This window comes from Zea mays, chromosome 4, assembly GCF_902167145.1.
Source record: "Zea mays cultivar B73 chromosome 4, Zm-B73-REFERENCE-NAM-5.0, whole genome shotgun sequence".
NCBI lineage: Eukaryota > Viridiplantae > Streptophyta > Magnoliopsida > Poales > Poaceae > Zea > Zea mays.
In genome coordinates, this window is record NC_050099.1 from 105,095,435 (window position 1) to 105,117,631 (window position 22,197).

Below are 22,197 nucleotides of genomic sequence, written 5' to 3' on the forward strand. Positions count from 1 at the left end.
TGAGGGGCTAACTTGCCTTTGATCCCAAACCTTTGCACTCCTTTTGTGGGTGATACCTTCAGATATACGAAATCTCCCACTTCAAACTGGAGTGGTTTTCTTCTCTTGTCATGGTAGCTCTTCTGCCTAGCCTAAGCAGCTTCTAGATTCTTCCTGATCACTCTGACTTTCCTTTCGGCTTTTGTCACTAGGTCAGGTCCAAAGATTTCTTGTTCTCCAGGCTGAGACCAGTTGAGGGGTGTTCGACACCTTCTTCCATATAGGGCTTCAAAGGGTGCCATCTTTAGGCTCGATTGATAACAGTTGTTATAAGCAAACTCTGCCAAAGAGAGGTACTTATCCCATATCTTACTGCAATCGATCGCACAAGCCCTTAGCATACCTTCAAGTATTTGATTTACCCTTTCGGTCTAACCATCAGTCTGGGGGTGGTAAGATGAACTCCTTATTAGCTTGGTTCCCAAAGACTCTTGCAATTGCTCCCAAAATCTGGTAATGGATTGGGCTCCTCGGTCAGAGACAATTGTCTGGGGTAACCCGTGCAAACACACGATTCGGTCAATGTACAATTCTGCATACTTCTGAGCCTTATCGGTGGTGTGCACTGGAAGGAAATGTGCCACTTTTGTCAATCGGTCCACAATGACCAAGATTGAATCATGATGTCGAGAGGTGTTGGGCAGACCCACGATGAAATCCATGCTGATGTCATCCCATTTCTATGAAGGTATCGATAGGAGTTGCAAGGCACCAACTGATTTTAAGTGGCATGCCTTTATCCTCTGACATGTGTCATATTCTGATACATATTGGGCTATTTCCCTCTTCATTCTAGTCCACCAATATAGGGGTTTCAGATCATGGTACATCTTGGTGCTTCCCGGGTCCATGGAGAATTTGGAGAGATGAGCCTCATCCAAGATTTTCTTCTTGAGGTTTTTATTCTTAGGAACCACCAATCTGTCTTCAAACCATAGTAACCCCTTGCTATCTTGGTGAAAACACATATACTTCTCTGATTTCTGATGAATATTCTCCTTAATGATTTGCATTCACTTGTCACTGAGTTGGGCCATAAAAATCTGATCTTGCAAGGTTGGCTCAATGGAAATGTGAGACAAGGTACCAGAAGGAATTACTTCGATCCTCATCTTACTCAACTCGTCACATAGGGTATTGATGCGAGAATCCATCATCATATAGTTGCATTGTGACTTCTGACTTAAGGCATCCGCTACCACATTAGCTTTCCCCGGGTGGTAGTGTACTTCCAAGTCGTAGTCCTTGATCAATTCTAGCCATCTTCTCTGCCACATGTTGAGATCAGCTTGAGTGAAGATGTACTTGAGGCTCTTGTGATCTGTATAGATGTTGCAGTGGGTTCCCATCAAGTAGTGCCTCCACATTTTTAATGCATGAGCCACGGCTGCCAATTCTAAGTCATGAGTGGGGTAATTTTGCTCATGAGGTCTGAGTGCTCTTGACACGTAGGCAATGACTCAGTTGTCTTGCATCAAAACATAACCCAGTCTAGTGCCAGAGGCATCACAATACACATCAAATGGCTTGCTGCGGACGGGCTGCGCTAACACAAGTGCTATGGTCAGATGTTGTCTTAGAGTGTGGAAAGCATCTTCGCATTTCTGACCCCATTCAAACTTTTCTCCCTTCTTCAATAGTTCTATCATGGGCTTCGCAATTCGAGAGAAGTCTGGAATGAATCGTCGGTAATACCCGGCCAATCCCAGAAAACTCTAAATTTGACGAACAGTTGTTGGCGGCTTCCAATTCATCACCTCTTGCACTTTATCTGGATCAACAGCTATTCCTCCCTCAGAGATAGTGTGACCCAAGAATTTGATTTTCTTCAGCCAAAAATCACAATTGGACAATTTGGCATAAAGGCGGTGCTCTCTTAGACGTTGGAGTACCGTGTGTAAGTGTTTGGTGTGCTCTGCTTCATTCTTTGAGTACACCAGAATATCATCGATGAAGACCACCACGAATTTGTCCAGTTCAGGCATAAAGACTGAATTCATTAGATACATGAAGTATGCTGGCGCATTTGTCAACCCAAATGACATCACCAAGTACTCATACATCCCATATCTGGTTGAGAAGACAGTCTTCGGTATATCACTTGCTCGTATCTTGATCTGATGATAGCTGGAGCGAAGGTCTACTTTGGAAAACACTTTAGCTCCGACCAAATGGTCGAAAAGAACATCAATACGAGGCAAACACTACTAAAAATCACCCTAATGCCACGACAGATATTGCAACAACAATATTTTTGTTGCATTAGAAGTTATTTATTGCCACGAACTTTAAAAGTGGTTGCAATATATGGACCGTTTTACCACTTTTTTGTGCATTGCGATAACCATGACTTTCGTTGCAAGAGAAAGGTGTTATTGCGACCACTAGAACAGTTGTTGCAAAATCACCCTAATGCCACGACAGATATTGCAACAACAATATTTTTGTTGCATTAGATATTATTTATTGCCACGACCTTTAACAGTGGTTGCAATATATGGACCGTTTCGCCACTTTTTTTGCATTGCGATAACCATGACTTTCGTTGCAAGAGAAAGGTGTTATTGCGACCACTAGAACAGTTGTTGCAAAATTACTCTAGTGTCACACCGAATATTGCAACAACAATAAACTTGTAGCATTAGGTGTTACTTATTGCCACAACCTTTAAAAGTGGTTGCAATTTATGCACTTTTTTGCCACTTTACTTGTGCGTTGCAATAATCATGACTTTCATAGCAAGATAAAGATGTTATTGCTACCACTAGAATAGTTGTTGCAAAAATGTCCCTAGTGGCTCACCAGATATTACAACATCAGTAAAGTTGTAGCATTACGTGTTAGTTATTGCCACAACCTTTAAAAGTGGTTGCAATATATGCACCTTTTTGCCACTTTATTTGTGCGTTGCAATAATCATGACTTTCGTTGCAAGAGAAAGATGTTATTGCTATCACTAGAACAGTTGTTGCAAAATGTCCCTATGTCACACCCGTCTCCAAGGGGCAGAGCCGGGTGCATAGCATATGTGTGCCAGGATCTATTTCCACACATATGTTGACGTCACAAGTGTAATATATCAAAAGAACAATGCATAAAAGCGTAAATAACGATTATATCAACATATTACACTTCGAACAGACATAATGTCTTAACCTTTATTCATCAAAGTACAGCGAACATGGACATCCATCCACAGGAAGATGACCGGGGGTATCACTAGACTAGCATCCATGGAGTTCAACATCATATCTTCATCTGCAAGCTTCTGATCAAAATTTAAGCAAGGGTGAGCTCACTTATGGTCGGGGCTCAGCAAGTGGGGGAAAAACTAATTCAAGGTAACAAGGTGAGGCTGAGGTTGAGCAGTAAGCATTTTAGTTGGTCAATATTTTATTATCAACACCTGATTACTAATAAATGTGAATCCCAAGTATTCCCATTAAACAAAGGTACATGAGTATATCAAAAACACTTAAGTGAAACCACTTAAGCAAACCATTGGCAGATCATCGGATCTCGATTTATTTCCATCTTCAAGTTCAATTATCATGTGAGGAGTCCAGGCTGCTCATAACCGTGAGCACGGCTGATATATCAGTTTTACACTCTGCAGAGGTGGCGCATCTTTACCCATGAGTCGCGATTCCCTTTTTGCCTGGGTTAGCTAGACCCGTATTCGCGATTCCCTTTTTGCCTTCATCCGCATCATGCTGCTGCTCCAGGTTTGATCAAGGAATAAGGTTGGAAATGTTATCTAAATAGGTAACCCGTCAAATTATGCACATATATCCAAAAGAATAGACTTTATTAAAATGTATTGTTTGGGATCAAACAGAGTATGCAGAGGGAGAAGTCCACTTGCCTTGCTTATTGAAAACTTGAGTTTCTTCCACGGATAGGAATAGATCTTGATTCTTAACTACTAGATCAACCACTGAATATCACACAAACAAACAAGAAGAAACAAACACCACTCAATAACATACAACATTCATCATACGCAAAGCTAAAAGAAAATCTAATGAAAAGAGCATTCGTTTTTCAAAAATATCGCAAGTAATTGTTATAATAAAAGGGTATTCTTTTCAAAAATGTGTGATCTATACTTTATAAAGCAAGACATGAGCTTAAAAATATCTTAACTAAAATATACAAATATTAGGTTCACCAATTCAATCTTTTATAAAATGTCATGCGCGATACGTCTAAGATTAATGGTTTATAAGACGATAAAACACGTTATAACGATATTAAATCTTTTTAACTTTTTAGAGAAGATGTATGTTATATATCTAAGATTAATGCGTTATGAACTACATTATTAATTTATGAAGCATTATGGAACATAAAACATTTATTTGAAAGGACCTTAAGATATAAGCCTAAACAAGTTTTATGTGAAAAGATCATTAAACCAAATAATATCTTTATACTTTTATTAAGAATACACATGGCTTAAATAGATTTTATGTAAGAGATAATGAAACAATTAATTATCTCCACATTTACAAAGTCTATGTTATTATCAATAAAGATATATTTATAATCAATACATAAACTAACAATTTAATTATAAAAATAACATGAGCACTAATTCCTATATTTTATCCTTTAGTAAAAGCTAAGTGATTCGTATATAAGGTGGACTAAATTCTATGAAATCATTAATCATGCCATAAATCTAGTTAAGAACAAATTTATTATAGGTTTGATTAATAAATTATGATAAAGGATAATTAATCTATTAATTATCTTTAATTCTATTGTAGGAACAAATGATCTAATTCATTAAAAAGGAAATTATGTATAAACTATCATTTTAGTTTATAAAAGCAATGACCATTGTTATCTTTTAATTAAGAAAATATAAATAATCTATTAATTAGACATATATTTATCTCCTATTTTTATTAAGAAACATATGGTCTACATATTCATTTATGTTTCTATTTAACACGGCTATTCTTAAATATCTATAATAAATCTTATTAAATCAAAATCATGATGTCTATAAAATGGTCATTTTACCGTTAGAAACAAATTTTCTAATTCTTAGTAAGAAACCTATATTTACCAACATAACTATCAATTCAAACTGATCAGCACACTAATACATGGCTATCTAAATACTATTTATTTTATTTACAAATCAAATACACATAAATCAATGTCGCAAGTATTAATATATTATTAACCATAGTTTCTAGGAGGTAGATTAGAAATATGATATTTTTGTACCTCGGAACAGCAGCAGGGTGGCGCAGGGCGAGAAGAACTTCGTGTCGCGGCATTGGATGCTCCGGATGCTCGACGAACTGGCAGAGACCACGAGCGCAAGGACGTCGTGGCGCAGGAGCGGACGGCATCAAACAACAGCATCAGCACACGGCACGGTGAGAGGCTTGGCACCGGGACAGAGATTAGACAGAACGTTGGCGACGGCACGAGCAGCAGGCAGAGAACGATTAACGACACAAGCGAGCGACAACAGTGAGTGGCGCGGGTGGAAAATGAGTAGGGGAGCACACGGCTGAGACTAGTTCGGGAGAGCGTGATCTGTGGCATGGTTTTGGCAAGGGGCTCGGCACTAGCGAAGTAGCGAGCAGGGCCCGAAGCAGAGCGGTGATCGCGGCAGCAGCAGCATGATGCGGATGAAGGCAGCGCGAACAGAGGCAAGAAAAAGAGCACACGAGAGAAAAGGCCATGCTGCTCCATTTTATAGAAGAGGAAAGGGAAGGATAAAGGACGCCGGATTAATGCTCCATTGGTGGCCTCTTTGCTGCGCCCTTAAATTCATAGGAAAAAACGGTCGTGTAAATTCCATTACTGGTGATTTAAAGATAGGAGCAAGAAACGGCTGGGTAGAGAACGAAAACGGACGACGTCCACTGAGAAGGACACGCAAGTGGGCAGAGTGGAAACTCGTGTCGCGACAGCACGTGGAGACAATGGCGAGCGGCGGTGCGCGACGCGCGTGAGCTCGCGGCTATGTGGCTGCATGCCTAGGCGAGTGGAAGCAATCCCTGCGAGCGGGGCTACCTGGCAGGACAGAGAAGAGGGCACACGAACAGGCCAGGGTGGCCATGGCTAGGACGTTGGTCTGATCGGCCTTTTGTTTTTTTAATTCTTTTCTTTTTAAACAGAAAATGTTATATATATATATATTCTAAAATTCTAAGTAAATCCAAAATATTATTAGCCAAAATAAAATACATATTCTCAGAAAAAAGATTATTTAGTAACTTATTATATTTTTATAAAAGTTTCCACACTAGAAATAAAGCAAAATAATACATAAACTTATTTATATTTCTGGAAACAGAAAAATCTCAAAACTATTATTTGCAAATCGAAATGCATACTTTACAAAAATTATTATTAACAATTCTTTATTATTTGAAATAATGGGGTTTTCTTAGTAATTTAAATCCAGAAATTGGATTCACAAACCAAATCAAACAAAATTTATGATTCGACATGAATGCATCAATCACTTGGTAAAATTTTATCTATTCAAGAAATTGTTCAATTTAATTATATAAATATTTTTCTTTCTATTGAAAATTAATGCATTAAACTGGGTTGTTTTCATTTGTTGGATTTACGGTGTTACACCCTAGTGGCTCAATGGATATTACAACATCAGTAAAGTGGTAGCATTAGTAGCAGTGTAGAGCGAGACGCGGCATGTGCGTAGAATTCTTTTTTTTCATCCAAACCGACCGGGTGTGCAGGGAGGGTGAGGCCACCCTGTGTCATATACTCTCATGTCTGCGCAAGGCCAAGGAAATCGCAGTATATACGGACCTACCGCGTGCGACATGTCTAAACCGTGATCCAACTTTGCGTTCTGTGTCTGGATCGCGATGGGAAATATATTCAATTTATTGATACGTTACAAGAAAAATACAAAGAACAATCTAGAAGTTTCTGTTCTCTCAGACACACATCAATAAAACACGCAGGTGAATAAAATACAAGGAAAATGATCACAAGAATCTTCTAAAATCTGATATATATAACCAACAATAAAAAAGAATACAAGGAAAAGGATCTCAAGAATCTTCTAAAATCTGATATATAACCAACAATAGAAAAGAATACAAGGAAAAGGATCACAAGAATCTTCTAAAATCTGATATATAACCAACAATAGAAAAGAATACAAGGAAAATGATCACATGAATCATACAATTTTCCAATTGTTGTCTGCATGCCTATACTAGTACATACAACTATTAATGGCTTCTAGATTAGACCCAAAGTGATTAGACCCAAAGTGATTAGACCCAAAGTGTTACTGCTACCGGTGCTTTAAAGCCATCAAATAATTGGACTCCACGCGCCAGGGACTCCACGCTCTAGCTTTCAGCCGCCTTCAGCCAGGGACTCCACGCGCCAGCCTTCAGCCAGTGACTCCATGCGCCAACCTTCAGCCAGGGACTCCACGCGCCAGCCTTCAGGTGATCCTTCTGACTTTGGCTAGCTTATTCTCTCTGATTATCTTTGGTCTATGTTTTTTATTCCGAGCCTTCATTTTCAGTGTTGGGTTTTCCTGCAACGACGTTTGATGTTCTTCCAAGTGACAAGAAATAACTCCCAGCAAACCCAATGGAAGCTCCTTTGGAATATACAGAGCAATAACAATCAAATAGTGTTCAGTGCATTCATAATGTATGATAATACAACCACACAAAATTGGACTAACATGCATGGAAAATATGAATATAAAGCTTTGAGACCCATCTAAATAGCTGCATTCACATGAGTAGTTGTCTGGTATTAAAACTTTGCAGATATGTACAACGCTGAGGCGATGAATGGGTTGGGCGGTCCAAGTACATAATATCTAGTATAAAGAAATTCGTTTCTATCAGAAAATGGATTCATTATGTTTCTTTTACAGACAAAAAAGAAAAGTTTAGAGTTAAAAACTATAGACAAAGTGCATACAACTATTTCTTACATGTTACCATTTTGTTTTACTCTCTTATTGATTTTCAAGTTTTTGTATTTTTATTAGGTACTTTGTAGACAACTTAAAATATTCTTCAAACTCAAATCTTAAAAAAACATTTTATCACAGGCGAAGGAAGGATGGAAAGATCATACCATTTTGTTTAAGCAGATACGACAACAGCTAGAGAGAGAAACAACAAGTTTAGTATTTTAGTTATGATAAAAAAGAGATAATTTTGTTTCCTTTATTATGTACTTTGTGAGTTAATAAAACATACATTTTTCTGAGATCCACCGATCTTCTATTTGCTCGTCGTTACTTTAGATTATCCTGCAATAGATAGTATTACAGAAAAAAGAGGAAAATATAATCATGTCGCAAGTAGAAAAAGAGAGAAGTATGGAGAAATGCTTGAGAAAAAAATATGAAAAACTAACTCCTAGAATATGAAAAAGAGAGAAGTTCGTATTGTAGAGATGTGTTATTTTCAGGACTGCGCTTAAAGAAAAGATATGACCCCCAACTACAAATGATAAGAACTAATTGAGCAATAATTTCACACCATAACACAATCTAATAAAAGGGTGAAAACGTACAAAGAAAAACTAACTGAAGCCATGGAATCAACATCATTTGTTGTTCATGTTTGGCGTTTTTCTGGAATCATTTTCAAACTCAACATGATTGCACACTAAAATTTTATAATTTGCTCCGCATTCTATGATTGTTGGCAATTTAAAAGTAAGATGGAATATTAGATTGCTCTGATGTCAGTCAGCAATCAAGGACAGTTTGATTCTAGTATATATAGACCAAACATGTATTCCTGCTTTAACAGCAACAAAAAACCGACATAAGGCATTCATATTACTTAGTGGTTGGCTGCTACTGACTTACTGAGTGGAACAACCAAGCAGCAGCACTGCCTTGCTATCCTAAACTCCTAGTAGCTTATTTGCAAATCTAACTACACTTTATTGCTGATTTGTAGGTTCCAGCAATAGCCAAAGAGCCAAGAAGTCATCAACATATATATATGGAGTTCTAGGTAAGTTCAGACATCTGTATGTTGTTGAGTATTGAGAATGGTTATTACTGATTTACTGTTGTTGACATTAGTGCCAGTTCAGAACAACTTATGTCCTAATCTTAATTCTTCTATATTTTCAATGTTTTAGCATGTATGATATGGCAAAATCATATTCATGGACATGGAGTATCACTTTCCTTTCCCCTTAAACAGTTCTGCAAGTGTCTTAGATGTAACCCCCCATCCTTTTTGTATTCTGAAAATCATATTCATGAAGTCTTATATTAAGTTTTATGCAGTTTTATGTTAGCATTCGATAGTAAGTTCTGCACTTTGATGTTTTGTTCAATGTTTAGGATTAGGAATTCACAATGCCACACATCAAAGGTACATTGCAGTCATGAATCATGTACCTTGGTAAAGAAGCATGCTCTCTTTGTGATGTAGAACCTCTTTCTCCTTCTCACTATAATTCTCCTCAAGATCTGCAAACTGCCTTTTGAACTGTGAACTCCACTGCACAAAGATATTGGTATTAACTATCCTTTTAAAAAAAATGGATGTGAAACTATGATTTCTGAAAATGCGATGCAAAGGGCAAATTCTGAAATTGTTATTAGCATTAGCACCAAAATGATTTTAGGCATGTCGGCACCAAAATGTTTTCAAGTGTGACTGACATCAAGAATCATTGAGATGTGCACATTGCTTCAAACAAATGCCTATGCACAACACACTTAATTCTTTTCTCTCAAAGCAATTCAGCACATGTTACTTCAAACAAATGGCTGTTCACATTCCAGTTTTATTAGTATGGCTAAGAAAGCCGCACAAAAGAGCCAAGCATGTTGCATGAATTAGTAACTTATCATTAAACTTTAAAGATCAATACTGATTATGACTGAAAATCTATTTAACTTTGATTTGTTTTGTTATATGGCTCGTCTGGTGATTTGAATCTTTGACTAGAAAGCCATGTCTCAGAATAATAGGAGTTGGATGCGCATGCACTTCACGACAAATGAGTGGCAAACAAATTTCAGAAAGTTCATACAAACTACATTTGGTGGCACTACTAGAGGAGAAACTGCACCATGCCCATGTTCAAGATGTCGATGCATGTCCTACAGAACACAATCTCAGGTTCAGAGTCACTTGGTTATTAGAGGGTTTGATGAGAGCTTCATCGAAGAAGGAAACCAAGCAAATGATTCAGATGAGGGCAATGCTGTAGCAGTTGTCAATGATGATGAAACAGGTGACAGTGGTTCTGTGACCGAACTAGTTTCAACGCTAATCAGTGGTGATATACACGAAGACATCATAGGAAAAATTAATGAAGAGCCAAATGCAAAAGCAAAGGCATTCTTTAATCTATTAACAGAGGCAAAGAAGGAATTGTATCTAGGTTGCAAGGAGGTCACTAAGGTATCTTTTATAGTAAGGCTCTTTCAGATTAAATGCATGTTTGGTCTTAGTAAAAGTGCATTAGCGGCCGTACTTCAGTTGTTTCGGCTTGTTCTCCCAGAAGGCCACTGTGTTCCAAACACATTGGATAAAGTACAAAAGGTTATTCATGATCTTGGCCTTGACTACCAAAAGATACATGCATGTGTCAATGATTGTTTGTTGTTTCAGAAAGAATATGCAGCCATGGATACATGTCCAACATGTGCTGAATCTAGATGGCAACCAATGGTTTCTAGGCATCACGAGGAGGCAACCAACAAGCGTGCCCCACGGAAAATCCTAAGATATTTCCCAGTTATTCCTCGATTGCAAAGGTTGTATATGAATCCGACCACATCTGAATATATGCGTTGGCACAAGGAGGGCTTAGTCCAAGATAACAAAATGAGGCACCCTGCTGACTCTAGGGCATGGAAGCATGTAGATAACATATACAAAGATTTTGCTTCTAATCCTTGTAACATTCGATTGGGTCTTGCATCTGATGGTTTCAATCCATTTGGGATGGTCAATGTTGCGTACACTATATGGCCTGTCATTTTAATCCCTTACAACTTGCCACCTTGGTTGTGTTTGAAACAACCTTTCTGGATGTTGTCAATGTTGATACCCGGTAAAAACTCTCTAGGAAACAATATTGATGTATATTTGCAGCCTCTGATTGATGAGCTCAAAGACCTTTGGGAAAAAGGTGTTGAGACATGGGATGCCAAGGAGAAGAAGAATTTTAATTTGAGAGCAATTCTTCTCTGGACAATTAATGACTTTCCAGCATATGGGATGTTATCTGGCTGGAGTACAAAAGGCAAGTTCGCATGTCCATACTGCCACAAGGATACAGACTTCTTATGGTTGAAATGTGGATCCAAGCATTGCTACATGGGGCATCGTCGCTTTCTGCCTATGGATCATAGGTGGCACAAGAACAAGGCCAGTTTCAACAATACTGTGGAAACCAGGAAGACTCCAGTGCCATTGAGTGGTGAAGGGGTTCTGCAACAATATGAAAGTTTTGAGCAAATCATTTTTTGGAAGTCTACTAGGAAAAGGAAGCAGCATGAGGAAGAAACTAGATGGCACAACTGGAGGAAAAAGAGTATTTTTTTATCTACCTTATTGGAAAAAATTGCTTGTAAGGCATAATTTGGATGTGATGCACATTGAGAAAAACATTTGTGATAGTATATTGGGGACTTTGCTAGGTATGGAAGGGAAGTCAAAGGATAGCGAGAAGGCTCGACTTGACATGGAGCATTTAGGCATCAGGAAGGATCAACATGTTGTGGTCGGGAATGGAAAATACACGTTGCCATCAGCACATTACACATTAGTTCAGGATGAGATGACATGATTATGCAAATTTCTAGGTGTGAAGATGCCTGATGGTTATGCCTCTAATATTAAGAGGAGTGTGGATGTGAACAAGTGCAAGGTGTCTGGTCTAAAAACTCATGACTGTCATGTTATTTTTCAGAAGCTATTACCCATTGCACTTTTTCGCAACGTTTTGCCAGAAAATGTTGCTCTTCCATTGATTCAGCTTAGTAGGTACTTCAATGCAATATGTTCAAAGGAGCTGAGTGCTGAAGAGTTAGAGCAGTTGAGCACCTCGATTCCTAAAACCCTTTGTTAGCTCGAAATGATTTTCCCACCAGCCTTTTTTGATATAATGATTCATTTGCCAATTCATCTAGCTGAAGAGGCTAAACTTGGTGGACCAGTGTGCTATAGATGGATGTATCCAATTGAGAGATACTTACGTACTCTTAAAGCCTATGTACGGAACAAAGCGCACCCTGAAGGCTCGATAGCTGAGGGATATATATTAGAGGAGTGCATGACATTTTGCAGTCGCTTCTTGCAAGATGTGGAAACCAAGCTTAATCGTGCAGACCGTCATGAAGCTGCTGCTGTGAATGAACCACCATCAGGCCTAAGCATATTTGCCAACATTGACTACACTAAGAAAGGATTCACTGTCGAGTCACTTTCTAGGAGTGAGCTGCAGCGGATGAGGCACTACATATTACAAAATTATGATGAGGCTACTCCATGGATAAAGTAAGATCTTATTTCAAACTCTATATTTTGATATTATACATTGACATGTTTCATAGAATTTGATTTACCCGAAGCCCTCTTTTAAAATATTGTAGCGAGCATATGGACGAACTAAAAAATTTAAGTACACAGAATGTTGATCGAAGGCACAAGGAACAATTTGTAGGCTGGTTCGAGCGTAAGGTGGGTTGTGAGTAATTTGTTTTTTGTAATGGCATCCACAAACTACTGCTCAGTATTATATTTGCAAATAACTTAAACATATTTTCCTGGCTGCAGATCAGCAAACTAAATCAACAAGGGAAGACAAGTGACCTGCTCTACACACTTTCACAAGGACCAGACCATCGAGCTCGTGTGTTCAACAGATGTTTCATCAATTGTTTTCTTTTTTGTACAGAAAAGATAGAGCAGAACCTATGCACACAAAATAGTGGAGTTGTTGTGAAAGGAGATGAAAGCTCCGATAATATTGACTGGTACGGTGTGATTAAAAAAATTATTGCACTAGATTTTCCTCAAGGTAAGGAAGTTGTCCTCTTTCAGTGCAACTGGTTCCATGTTCCTACTGCCAAGAACAAAGGAAGAGGCTATCAAAGGGATAGGTATGGAATTATTGATATTGATAAAACTCGGTTGTGCTATTTAGATGAGCCTTATATTCTTGGTTCACAAGCTGAACAGGTGTTTTATGTCAATGGTACAAAGAAAAAAGATTGGTGCACTGTTGTAAGAATGAAACCCAGAAATCTATTCGCCATGCCAGAATCTGAAAATTTAGAAATTGATCTTGACTCACTGGACATGGGGTTGGAAGGCATGAGTGTTTCAGGCAACGATGATGTATTGGTGCAGTGGAGAAGGTCTGACATGGAAGGTGTGATCGGTGATGCTTGTGTCATTGAGAAGGCACTTGCTGAATTTGTAGAAGAATCACATGATATTGGGTTAGCAGATGAGGAGGAAGAAGACGACACGTACATTGATGATGGATATGTAGCACCTGTGGACTCTTCACACGACTCAAATGATGATGATTTTTTTGTTTAAAAGGAATTGGTTGTAATACTATGGTATTTCATTCAAATGACTGTTTCTGTAATAATCTTTCCTCTTTGGTTGGATTTATGCATTGCACCAATCTATTTCTTCTTCCAACTCCTCTATAAAATAGCTTTAATCCTATTAAATAACTCATTTGTGTTATGGTACAATTTTTAAGTAATTAGGACAACTATTATATTAATTAAAATGTTTATGTGGTGCGAGAGGAAAGTGCAAAACCTATATTTGTTTATGAAAAACACGTGAAAAAGTTAGACAGATATGTACCATACAAACTAAATGGAATCCACTATCGCTGAGTTCTGATGCTTGTTCCCTCCTTGTAAAATGGAGAGGAAACAGTCCAGTTAGGTTTCATTGAGAGAGTGATCTACATGCTTAAGGTTCTATAAGAAGTTGTATCTTCATAACTTAAGCTGTGAACACTGTCAATAGAGACCCTAGCATCATACCCAAAGAGAAGATATCCTAGCCACGATCACCATCTCCATAATAAAAAAGGAAATCAAATGAAGAGTCTTGATCTTAGATGATCAAATCAACAGATGGATCCATAATTTTTTTATGATTCAAAAAAATGGATATGGCTCAAACAATGCATCCCAATCTGCTTTTCCTTCATCTATGGCCTACAATTAGTTTTCAAGTAAATTTGATGTAGAGTACAACACATACCAATAACAGTGATTTTAGTGGAAAAGCAATAATCGTTGTGCAGACATATTAACTAAGCAGGCTCATGGCCGTACAACACATACCAATAACAGTGATTTTAGTACAGCCATAAACAAGCCTAGAAAGAAGATCGCTAGATGGATTAGGACCAAGACCACAAACAATTTCCTGAGTTTTCTGCCAGAGGCCAGATTTACGAACCCCATCGCCAATGGGACAAATAGCTTCAATTTGGGTTTGGGTGCTCGGTTGCAGGAAGATTACATGTGATCGAAATACATGTAGCCAAATAACTTAGCATTACATCGGATCGAAATACATGTAGCCAAATAACTTCAGTTAGGGTTTGGGCACTCGGATTTAGGAAGAGAAGAAAAGGGGTGGGCATACCTATTGGATTCCCATCGCCAGCAATGGGTCCGGCCAAAAGCTGGTCACCTGGCCTAGGGCGGCGTATGCATGCTCCCATGCCTCCGGGATGCGGCCCTCATCGCCCTCCTCCTCCTCGTCCTGGAGCGTGTAGAAGCCAACGGAGGAAGAGAAGGAGGAAGCGGACCTGATCACCTCGCCTGCTCTCACCTCGGGCACTTCCCAGCCCCACCGCTCCGGATCTACTCGACGTACGCATGGTCGGCGGGGGTACGGCTGGTTGGGAGCGGGAGCATGTGGGGGTAGGGGGCTCGGGAGACGGGCGTGCTGGGCAGGGCGCAGACTTTGGTGTCTCCGGACACGAGGGGTGAGGGGGCATGGCACAGAAATTCTAAGGACTACTCACCAATTTAGAACTACTACACGATTTATCTCTTTGCAACAAAGTTTCCTTGAGAGAGTGAGAGATAATAACACAATAAGTTTGTCGTAGTCTACGACAGAGCGATTTTTAATTCTAATTGGCTCATTTTTCTTTAATTGAAATCCATTACAATACGCAAGTGGTAAATCCCATCAAAGCGTTTCTCTCCTGCAACCTGTACGCCATGTGAAATCCGGCCTATAGACTGGGCAGCTCCATGCGACTGCGCCGTGATGTCCTCGACGCTTATTACTCCCCTACCCCGTACGCCATGCGAAATCCGGCCTTCACGCGCTAGGCTTTTTTCCCTGTCACTTGTAAGATTTGGGGCCTAGGTACCCTTGGATTCATCTCTACGCCACCCACACGCCACCCACACACGCTCTGCTTCGCATCTACACCATCAAGTGGCCTATACCCACGGATTCATCTGGTTCGTCGTGCACGCAGACAGATTCATTTGGTTCGTATTCTGGCTCTTGCTGTCGGCGAGAATCTCTGTCCCTCCAATCGTGCTTTTACAAATTGAAACGTGGGTGCGTCAGGCAAGTGCCTCAGTCTTTTTCAGATTAATTTAGTTTTTCACTAGCAGATCCCTTTGTTGCTTCACATGCATGTAAGAGGCAAGAATAAGAGTCACATGAAATTGTGGAACTACAACAAAACAATATGTTCATATAATCTTTAGGTGGCAAAGCTTCTCCCAAGTACATGGTACCTAGGGATGAAAACGGTCGGTAAACACTAAAACCATTACCGTTTTCATATTTTTTATCGGAAACAAAATTAAGACACAATTCCGAAAAATTCTGAGACACAATTCCGAAAAATCACATGTTGGAAAATTCTGAGACAATTCCAAAAAATTCCGAAAAATAATTCCAAAAATTCCGAGACACAAATCCGGTAATTTCCGACAAAAACCGGTAACCGAAGGAAACGGTCGGTAAAACACCACACCGATTCCGATAGAAAATTTCGAAAACCGATTCTGTTTTCGAAAAATATCGTTACCGATGAATCCAACCGAAAAATTTTGAAATCGGTTTCCGGAATACCGAAAAATTCTGAAATCGTTTTCATCCCTAATGGTACCAACAACATATCCAGTTTTGATCAATATATTTTGGTTGTCATGACTTTAGTGGACAGTGGCTGATTTTTTGATAAAAAAGAAATTATGACTTCTTCATATGTATAAGATTAGATTGAAGATAAACTTTATATTAAAAACATCGATACTCGATGCCCACGATGGCGATCTCTCGTCATAGCTACTAGTACTCTAGTAGGGAATCCCCCGCACGGCATGACAACGACCTGCCTCCGCGTGTCCTTGCACACCTCCTCCTCAGACTCACACAACCGAGACATTAAAAACATCAGTATTGTTGCTACTCTCTCGTTTCCTGTTGTTAAGTTTTTTTCTATCAAATTCATGTTTAGTAGTCTGAAAAGAGGAAATGAAAATTTTGAAACAAAAACACAAGAACAGATAATGTAATTAAGTCTTTCCTGAATGCAAACCTCAATCTGATATAAGGCGGTCTATTTTTGATATTTATGAATTACTGACTGTTTGTCGACCGTTTCCGAGTGTGTTCACCCATAACGATCACCAAATTCATGGAGTCTTGCCTACGATAAAAGCAAGAATACGATCGAGTTTGCTTGCATAGCAAATTCCATATATCTTATTTACGCCCTATATATGGCTGGTCCCGGTCTCCTCGTGTAGTTGTAAATTGGTGAGCTTCCACGTTATATTATTTCCGTTCCTACTCCTATGGAGAAAATTCATTCTGGCCATGCCTTCACAAAGGAAATCCGACCTTCGCGCGCTCGAGAAGAAGGTATTTCTGTCGGCTCCATGAAATTTGGGCGCTCCCTCTCCCTTTTTGCAGCACTGATTTTAGACTCTACTACTACTAGCAAATCTTATATCCCATCCCTTATTTCAAACTTCTCCCTATAAACAGTATCAAATAGTCCAAATCACCTATTGCAGTATGTATACAAAATTTGCCAGTTGCAGAGTCGTGCATTCTCTCTATTTAAAACTCTCTTCTATATACAACAGCAACCAATGAATTGCAAATACAGACAAAAAAATATAAAAAAACAAGAGCATAAATAACCAAATCCGGAACCAGCTGGATACAGGCAGGCACTCACAGATGCGCTGTCGACCAAGGTCTACCTTTAACTGTACAGGGCTCCAAAGCAAGCACAACTATGTATCTTAAAAAGAAACCAAGCTCACCATATAATCAATCGTGCGCCAACCTAACAACTCTGCTCACCCTTGCCAATGTGCAATGCAAGCACTCCATCTGGCCTGATCCATGTGACTAGATCCTCAGAAAATGGCAATTGTCGGGGACCATAATTAGGGGTACCCTCAAGACTCCTAAATCTCAGCTGGTAACCCCCATCAGCACAAAGCTGCAAAGGCCTGATGGGTGCGATTAAGTCAAGGATCAGTCCATTCAAGGGACACGATCGCGCCTCGCCCGAGCCCAGCCTCAGGCAAGGGCAGCCGACCCTGGAGGATTTACGTCTCGCCCGAGGACCCCCTACGGCAACGGACACACCTTCAGCTCGCCCGAGGCCCAGTCTTCACTAAGAAGCAACCTTGGCCAAGTCGCCACGCCAACCGACCGAATCGCAGGGGCATTTAATGCAAAGGTGGCCTGACACCTTTATCCTGACGCACGCCCTCCAGTCGACAGGGCCGAAGTGACCGTAGTCACTTCGCCGCTCCACTGACAGGCCTGACAAGAGGACAGCGCCGCCTGCGCCGCTCCGACTGCCATGCCACTCGACAGAGTGAGGCTTACAGCAGCCAAGTCCGGCCTCAGGCGCCATAGGATACTCCGCTTCGCCCGACACCAGGGCTTGGACTCGGGCTCAGCCCCGGAAGACGACGAACTCCGCATCGCCCGACCCCAGGGCTCGGACTCGGGCTCAGCCCCGGAAGACGACGAACTCCGCATCGCCCGACCCCAGGGCTCGGACTCGGGCTCAGCCCCGGAAGACGACGAACTCTGCATCGCCCGACCCCAGGGCTCGAACTCGGGCTCAGCCCCGGAAGACGACGAACTCCGCTTCGCCCGACCCCAGGGCTCGGACTCGGGCTCAGCCCCGGAAGACGACGAACTCCGCTTCGCCCGACCCCAGGGCTCGAACTCGGGCTCAGCCCCGGAAGACGACGAACTCCGCTTCGCCCGACCGCAGGGCTCGGGCTCAGCCCTGGCCTCAGTCGACGGTCTCCACCTCGCCCGACCCAGGGGCTCAGACTCGACCTCGGCCTTGGAAGACAGACTCGACCTCGACCTCGGAGGAGCCTCCACCTCGCCCAACCCAGGGCTCGGACCGACCACGTCACTGGAGGCGCCATCATTACCCTACCCCAAGCTGATTACGCTACGAGGAACAAGATCGGCGTCCCATCTGGCTCGCTCCGCCAAACATGTAATGATGGCGCCCCGCATGCTCTATGACGACGGCGGCTCTCAGCCCCCTTACGGAAGCAAGAGGACGTCAGCAAGGACCCGATAGCCCCGACTGCTGTCCTTCCGCCAGGCTCTGGCGCTCCTCCGATGGCCACGACCCCACACGAACCGGGTGCCAAAACCTCTCTGGCTGCCACGATGGCATGTACTTAGGGCACTAGCTCTCCTCCGCAAGACACATTAGCACACTGCTACACCCCCCATTGTACACCTGGATCCTTTCCTTACTCCTATAAAAGGAAGGTCCAGGGCCCTCTTACAGAAGGTGGGCCGCGCGGGGAAAGGACGGGACGACGCTCGCGTAAGGCCACTCGCTCCCTCCCTCGTGGACGCTTGTAACCCCCTACTGCAAGCGCACCCGACCTGGGCGCGGGACAAACACGAAGGCCGCGGGTTTCACCTCTCACGCCTGTCTCCCTCCGGCTTCTTCCCCCCTTCGCGCTCCATCTCGCGCCGACCCATCTGGGCTGGGGCACGCGGCGATAATTTACTCGTCGGTCCAGGGACCCCCTGGGTTCGAAACACCGACAGTTGGCGCGCCAGGTAGGGGCCTGCTGCGTGTTAACGAACAGCTTCTCGTCAAGTTCCAGATGGGCAGTGTCCAGCAACCTTTCCAGCCTGGGACGGTGCTCCGTTTCGGGAGTCTTGAGTTCATGTCCCTCGACGGCAGCTACGACATGATACTCCTTCCCTCGCCGTGCGACAGTGACAATGGCGGCCGACAACCCGCCCGCCGGCGGCGGAAACGACGACATCTTCCCCACGTGGTGGAAGAACAACTTTCGGGCTTGTCCCGTCCCCTCCCCCGCCGATGGAGGAGGAGGCGGGGCAACCAAGGCCAAGCAGGAGGCGGCACCTCGTCGGCTGTCGAGCGAGTCGACGGCGCCGGCGCCCCAACGGGGGGTACGTCGGGCATCAACCTCACGTCTGAGACGAAGACGAGCGCCGTCTCCCCGCAACACGCCAACCCCAAGCAAACGGACGACGCCAGCACGCTTGCGAAGGACATGCTGGGCGTCACCCTCGTACCTGAGACGACGGTGCAGTCAGTCCCTGACATGACTTCGTCACCGCCCGTCGACCAAGAGGTACCGACCGATTCCCATCTCGCACCTTTTGGATTCAGCCTCGACCCACCAAGCGACTTCGCTTTGGTGGACGCTCTCATAGAGGCGAGTCCAAACCCTCTGGGTATCGTATGCGGTCACCCTAGGACCGGCTGACGGCCGTCTCGACCTACGGGCCCTCGGGGTCCGAGGAAGATGACGAGCCTGACTTCTGTTGGGATTTCTCTGGACTTGGTAACCCCAGTGCCATGCGGGACTTCATGACCGCATGCGACTATTGCCTTTCCGACTGTTCCGACGGTAGCCGCAGCCTCGGCGACGAGGACTGCGGCCCAAGTTGTGAATGTTTCCATGTCGATCTAGGGGGTCCCGGCGAAGGCAACCATCTTGGTATGCCAGAGAACAGCGATCCCCTTGGGCACGTGCCTCGCGTTGACATCCTTCGGGAGCTAGCTGTGGTACCCGTCCCGGCGGGGGGTCATGACCCACAGCTCGAGCAAATCCGCGAGATGCAGGCCAGGCTCGACGAGGGAGCAGGAACACTTGAGCCGATCCACCGGGACATCGGGCAAGAATGGGCGGGCCAACCTCCGGCCGGAGAAGTGCGTCACCTCCCCCAGGGCTTCCAGCACCGCATCGCCGACGATGTCAGGGTAAGGCCGCCACCAACTTCCAGTGGAATCGGCCAGAACCTGGCTGCAGCGGCAATACTCCTCCGCGCGATGCCGGAGCCATCAACCACCGAGGGGCGGCGTATCCAGGGAGAGCTCAAGAATCTCCTGGAGGATGCCGCGGTCCGACGGGCCGAAAGCTCCGCCTCCCGAAGGCAGGGGTGCCCCTCAGAACATCGCGCCGCGACTTCCCGATTCATGCGGGAAGCCTCGGTCCACACCGGGCGCACGCGCAACACAGCGCCTGTGGTCCCGGGTCGCCTCGGCAACGAGCACCATCACCGCAACTGTTGGGCCCACCTCGACTAGAGGGTGCGCCGAGGCTACCACCCCAGGCGTGGGGGACGCTACGACAGCGGGGAGGATCAGAGTTCCTCGCCCGAACCACCCGGTCCGCAGGCTTTCAGCCGCGCCATACGACGGGCACCGTTCCCGACCCGGTTCCGAACCCCGACTACTATCACAAAGTACTCGGGGGAGACGAGACCGGAACTGTGGCTCGCTGACTATCGGCTGGCCTGCCACCTAGGTGGAACGGACGATGATAACCTCATCATTCGCAACCTCCCTCTGTTCCTCTCCGATACCGCTCGAGCCTGGCTGGAGCACCTGCCTCCGGGGCAGATCTCCAACTGGGACGACCTGGTCCAAACCTTCATCGGCAATTTCCAGGGCACGTACGTGCGCCCTAGAAACTCCTGGGATCTCCGAAGCTGCCGACAGCAGCCGGGAGAGTCTCTCCAGGACTACATCCGACGATTCTCGAAGCAGCGCACCGAGCTGCCCAACATCACCGATTCGGATGTCATCGGCGCGTTCCTCGCCGGCACCACCTGCCGTGACCTGGTGAGCAAGTTGGGTCGCAAGACCCCCACCAGGGCGAGCGAGCTGATGGACATCGCCACCAAGTTCGCCTCTGGCCAGGAGGCGGTTGAGGCCATCTTCCGGAAGGACAAGCAGCCCCAGGGCCGCCCACCGGAAGATGTCCCCGAGGCGTCAACTCAGCGCGGCGCCAAAAAGAAAGGCAAGAAGAAGTCGCAAGCGAAACGCGACGCCGCCGACGCGGACCTTGTCACCGCCGCCGAGTACAAGAACCCTCGGAAACCTCCCGGAGGTGCCAACCTTTTCGACAAGATGCTCAAGGAGCCGTGCCCCTATCATCAGGGGCCCGTCAAGCACACCCTTGATGAGTGCGCCATGCTTCAGCGCCACTTTCACAAGGCCGGGCCACCCGCGGAGGGTGGCAGGGCTCGCGACGATGAAAAGAAGGAAGATCACAAGGCAGGAGAGTTCCCCGAGGTCCACGACTGCTACATGATCTATGGGGGGCGAGTGGCGAACGCCTCGGCTCGGCACCGCAAGCAAGAGCGTCGGGAGGTCTGCTCGGTAAAGGTGGCAGCACCAGTCTACCTAGACTGGTCTGACAAGCCCATCACCTTCGACCAGGGTGACCATCCCGACCGCGCCGAGCCCGGGGAAATACCCGCTTATTGTCGACCCCGTCATCGGCAACGTCAGGCTCACCAAGGTCCTCATGGACGGAGGCAGCGGCCTCAACATCATCTATGCCGAGACCCTCGGGCTCCTGCGGATCGATCTGTCCTCGGTCCGGGCAAGCGCTGCGCCTTTTCACGGGATCATCCCCGGGAAGCGCGTCCAACCCCTCGGACAACTCGATCTACCCGTCTGCTTCGGGACACCCTCCAACTTCCGAAGGGAGACCCTCACGTTCGAAGTGGTCGGGTTTCGAGGAACCTACCACGCAGTGCTGGGAGGCCATGCTACGCCAAGTTCATGGCCGTCCCCAACTACACCTACCTCAAGCTCAAGGTGCCGGGCCCCAACGGG

The 22,197-nt window shown here is 44.3% G+C and overlaps 1 long non-coding RNA gene across 1 annotated transcript; it reads right to left on the reverse strand.

Annotated features, from left to right (window-relative positions):
* Positions 1-7,296: 7,296 nt before the first annotated feature.
* Positions 7,297-8,413, reverse strand: LOC103653560 (uncharacterized). The gene is made up of 3 exons (XR_565550.2): positions 8,280-8,413; positions 8,155-8,182; positions 7,297-7,663 (listed from the first exon to the last, which is right to left on the reverse strand). It is a non-coding gene; the product is annotated as an uncharacterized lncRNA (long non-coding RNA).
* Between the last annotated feature and the right edge of the window lie 13,784 nt (positions 8,414-22,197).